Below are 5,386 nucleotides of genomic sequence, written 5' to 3'. Positions count from 1 at the left end.
AGTGGCACAATCTTGGCTCACTGCAACCTCCACCTCCTGGGTTCAAGTGATTCTCCTGCCTCAGCCTCTGAGTAGCTGGGATTACAGGCACGCACCACCATGCCTGGCTAATTTTTATATTTTTAGTAGAGACGAGATTCACCATGTTGGCCAGGCTGGTCTCGAACTCCTGATCTCAAGTGATTCACCCACCTCGGCCTCCTAAAGTGCTAGGATTACAGGCGTGAACCACTGCGCCTGGCCTCTTCTTCCCTTTCTAATCCACATTTCAAGAAGGATGTCTTCATGCATTATCTCTACTTTTTTCACTTCTTAACCATGCCATCTGCTCCCATAGTACTATTCTGATATAATTAACAATAATCTTCATATTGTCAAATCCAATACACATTTCTTAGTTATTCCTCTGGCCTTTTCTGCTATATTTGACTTTACAAATTTCTCTCCTCTAAACTGCATTAGATATTTCTTCTCTGTGTTCCCATAATGCCCTATATACATTCTTATTTTTGCAGTTATATAATGTACCATAATGAAATATTCAGAAGTATTATGGTCTAAATGGGCCCTTTAAAATTATTATGTTGAAACTTAATCACCAATGTGATACTAAAAGATGGAGTCCTGTAAGAGGTGATTAAGTCATGAGGGCACAACCTAATGGATGGGATAGGAACTTTAGAAGAAGGCTTGAGAAAACAGATTCACTCTCTTCACTTTTTCCATCATGTGAAAGGACATAGTGTTCATCCCCCTTTTGCCCTTCCATCCCTTCTGACATGTGACGACACATAGATGGTGCCATCTATGAAGAGCATGCCCTCACAAGACACAGAATCTTGATCTTGGACTTCCCAGCCTCCAGAACTGTGGGAAATAATTTCAGTTCTTTATAAATTACCCAGTCTATGTTATATTGTGATAGCAGCACAGGTGGACTAAGACAAGGAATTGGACTATTCCCTGACATCAAATGCTGTTTCTCATTTATATTTGTATGCCCAGTGCCTGCTATAGTGCCTGGCACTTTGTAGGCATTAAAAAATAGTTTGTTAAATCAATAAATATTCGAAAACCATTTATTAATAATGGGTATATTACTTGTTGTCACTTTTACAGCAGCAAACAAAAAAAACCTCTCCAGGCATAGATTTTATGAACTGTATTATTATTATTATTATTATTATTATTATTATTTGAGACAGAGTCTCGCTCTGTTGCCCAGGCTGGAGTGCAGTGGCACGATCTCAGCTCACTGCAACGTCTGCCTCCTGGGTTCAAGCAATTCTCCTGCCTCAGTCTCTCAAGTAGCTGGGATTACAGGCCTCTGCCACCACACCGAGGTAATTTTTGTATTTTTAGTAGAGACAGGGTTTCACCATGTGGGCCAGGCTGGTCTCAAACGCCTGACCTCAAGTGATCCACCTGCTTCGGCCTCCCAAAGTGCTGGGATTATAGATGTGAGCCACCACACCCAGCCAGCTGTATTATTTTTTATGATTCAATAAGGAGATAAAGCTCGGCTGAAACTCAGTGATTCTTCTCTTCCCCAATAGGACCCCTCATGATGCTCTGTGGAAAAAGGGAAATTAAATATGTTAATTTGCTAATTAACAAATAAATAAATAAATTGATATTATGGCCTTATAATAATATCCCCAGCATGATTTTCATTAGAAAAACCATTGCCATGAACTATGGGCTTGACAGCATTAATATAGCATCTTACTGCCTCCATCCTCCTGAGCTTTCTTTCATGTTCAAAAGCAAAGGAACTTTCATCAACTATTTTCAATCACTGATTCTGTAAGTTTAAGAATTTTAGGGACTGCTACAAAGAATCAGTTTGATTATTAAGTCAAAGCTAGACTTTTGCTTTCATGCTTGAAGAAATAACTACTCTGGGACTCCCCTCCCTCCTACTGTAGACAACAAGAAACGGGGTGGAGAGGGTAGAATTAAACTAATGGACAACAGGCAGCACAGGACTGTGATCTTTGAGTGAAGGGAAATAATCTAGATGAGCATAACTGCACTGGCTTTCTGTCTGGGGACAATTTCTAACCATCTCATTAAGATGAGATGATAGTAATTGAAGTTCAGGGGTTCCGAAGCTGCTAAAATTTGTGGGACAGTAAATAGGAGAGAAAGGAGCTAGAAAAAGAACTCCAGAAATTTGCATAGGGTTTCCTCCCTTGAGTCTTTGAGACTAAATTCAAATCTGTGTGCCTGAAGGGTGAAACTCCATGAGACTGGGCAAAGAACAAATGCTGTGGAATGAACATTTACAGAGGTGCTGTAATGTAGAAAATTTCTAGAACTCCCAAAAGCCTGGGAATCATTTTAGTGCTCATCAGAGAGAGTAGAGGGACCTCATTGAATAAATGGGCCATTGAGTAGAGATCCCAGAGGGTTCCAGCTTAATAGTAGAGCTAAACTAGTTCTATAGTAAAAGCGATCTCTACTTACCTTAAAATACGTAAAATCAAACCTTGAAAAGATGAAGTTGATCCAAAAGTCACTTAATTGCCTGCCAGAATAAAGTTCAATACTCCATAGGAATATTACAATAACTTTAAAGGAATATTACAAAAAACTCGTGAAGACAGAAATCACGGTTCAGGGAGATTAGGCTGCTAGAATTGTGAGACAGAACTAAAGAGTAGGGCACTGAGTAGAGAGAGACTTCTGGAGAACTGTAGAGGGGTTTCAAAAAATATTTGACTAAGTACTGATTTGCACATGACTGAAAGGAATTTTGGAAACAGACACTGGAAAGGAGTGAGCAAAATAATTACTGGCATTCATACAGAGAATAATTTGTGTTCCCATCGGTTGGATTGGAGAGGCCTCATCATAGACAGGGCATTGGGTACAGCCCTCAGAAGAGTCAGGTCTTAGGAGCGTGGACAAACAGCCAAGTGAAGTCTTCTCTGGACCCACCATAACAAACTTAATATGAAGCCTCAAATGGTTCAGACTGATCCTCAAGTGTATTAAGCTGAACATCAGAACAAAAATCAAAACTCTTTAAAAGGATACAAAACTTCAATACTTCACAATGTAAAGTTCACAGTGTCCAGCATCTAACAAAAAATGGCTCAACCTGCAAAGAAGCAGAAAATATGATCCATAACTAGGATAAAAATTAGTCAATAGAAATGGGACAAGAAATGACAGAAGTGATGGAATTGGCAAGCAAAAATATTAAAACAACTACTATAAATTTTAAAAATACACTAATGAATTAAAGGAAAATGTGAACATAAGGAGGAGAGAAATGGAAGACATAAAAATGTTAATAAAATTTTTAGAGATAAAAATATGATTTATTAAATGAAAAATACACTGGATGGGATTAAGAGCCCATTAAACATTGCAGAAGAAACAATCAGTGAACTTGGGTAAGAACAATAGAAACTATACAAAATGAAGTATACAGAAAAAAGACCAAATATAAGTGAATTGAGCCAAGGGGCAATATCAAGTGGTCTAATGTATCCTAGCAAAAGACAGCTGAGCAAAAATATTTGAAAGATGGTCAAGTACTTTCTAATTTTGATAAAAACTGTCATTCCAGAGATCCAAAAAAGTCAACAGACCTAAAGTAGAAGCAGTATATAGAAAGCTCCATAAAAGGAAATCAGTTTCAAATTGTTGAAAACCAGTGGAAGAGAAAAGCAGCCAAAGGAACAAAGATTTTTAAAAAGTAATAATTTTCTCATGAGAAGTTATGCAGACCAGAAAACAATCAAATGGTGTATTTAAAGTGCCGAAAGAAAAAATATTCAACCAGTAATTATCTACCAGTGAAAATGTCTTTCAAAAATGAAGTCACGTCCAATCCTGGAAGCTAAGCATGGTTCGACCTAATTAGTACTTGGATGAGAGACTGTTGAGTGATGTAGGTTTATTAAAAAAATAAACTTAAAAATTTTAAAATGAAGTTAAAGTAACAACTTTTCAGATCAATGAAAGCTGACAGAATTCATTGCAAGTAAATCTGCACTGTAACAAAGTTCTCTAGGCAGAAGGAAAATTATGAAAATGTGGATCTGTGCAAAGGAATGAAGAGTACCTGGAATGAGAAATCTTTCAGAAAGAAACATTAAATTTCTTCCTCATATTTTAATCTCTTTAAAAGATAATTATTTGTAGCAAAACAGACAAGTAGAGAAAACTCACAATGCTAAAAGTTACCTCTTTGAAAATATTAAAACAACTGATAAACCTGGCAAGAATAAGAAGAAAGAAAACTCTAATTATTAATATGAGAAATAAAAGAGGGAATATCATGACAGATCTTATGGATATAAAATCCATGAAAGAAAATCTTACGTGAATTAATGCCTACATGAAATGGAAAAATTCCTTTAAGGACAGGAATTTTAAAATTCCTTTAACTGACTCAAAAAATAGAAAATAGCACCATAGCTATTAAATGAATTTATGATTTATAAATTTTAAGCAAAGAAAGTTTCAGAGCCAGATGACTTCCCTGGTGAATTTTACCAAATATTTGATGGAAGAAATAATACCAATCCTACACAAAGTTTTTCAGAGGATTAAGGACAAGGGAACATTTTCAATTCATTTTATGTTATTTATTTTTATTTTTTTATGTTTTTGAGTCAGAGTCTCACTTTGTCACCCAGGCTGGAGTACAGTGGCATGATCACATCTCACTGTAGTCTTGACCTCCTAGGCTCAAGTGTTCCTCTCACTTCAGCCTCCCAAGTAGTTGGGACTACAGGCATTCGCCACCACACCCAGCAAATTTTCTCTATTTTTTATTGAGATGGGATCTCCCTATGTTGCCCAGGCTGGTCTCAAACACTTGGGCTCCAGGATTCCTCCCACTCTGGCTTCCCAAAGTGCTGGGGTTACAGGTGTGAGCCACCATGCCTCGCCAAAACTCATTTTATGATGTCAGCATTACCCTAAAACCGAAATTCGGCAGAAATTACAAGAAAACAAAAAACAAACAAACAAAAAAACCCTGCTGGTCAATATCCCTGATAACTCTAGACACAAAATGATTTTTTAAATTGGCAAATTAAATCCAGTAATGTATAAAAGGATGATATGCTGTGATTAAGTGGAGTTTATTCCAGTAATCCAGAATAGATTTAACAACAGTAACAAAAATCAAAGAATGTGACTCACTATACTAACAGAATAAAGGAGGAAAACAATAAGATTATTTCAATAGATTCAGGAAAAAAAACAAAATTCAACACACACTCATGATTACAACTCTCAGCAAGCTATGAATAGAAAGGACTTTTTCAATCTGTTAAAGAACATCTATGAGAAACTACAGCTAATATGATAATGGTCAAAGAGTGAACATTTCCCTTTAAGATAAGAAACAAAGCAAGGCTGT

The sequence above is a fragment of the Colobus angolensis genome, unplaced genomic scaffold (genome assembly GCF_000951035.1).
Source record: "Colobus angolensis palliatus isolate OR3802 unplaced genomic scaffold, Cang.pa_1.0 Scaffold80, whole genome shotgun sequence".
NCBI lineage: Eukaryota > Metazoa > Chordata > Mammalia > Primates > Cercopithecidae > Colobus > Colobus angolensis.
The sequence above is the reverse complement of the archived record's forward strand: the minus strand, read 5'-3'. Positions refer to the sequence as shown.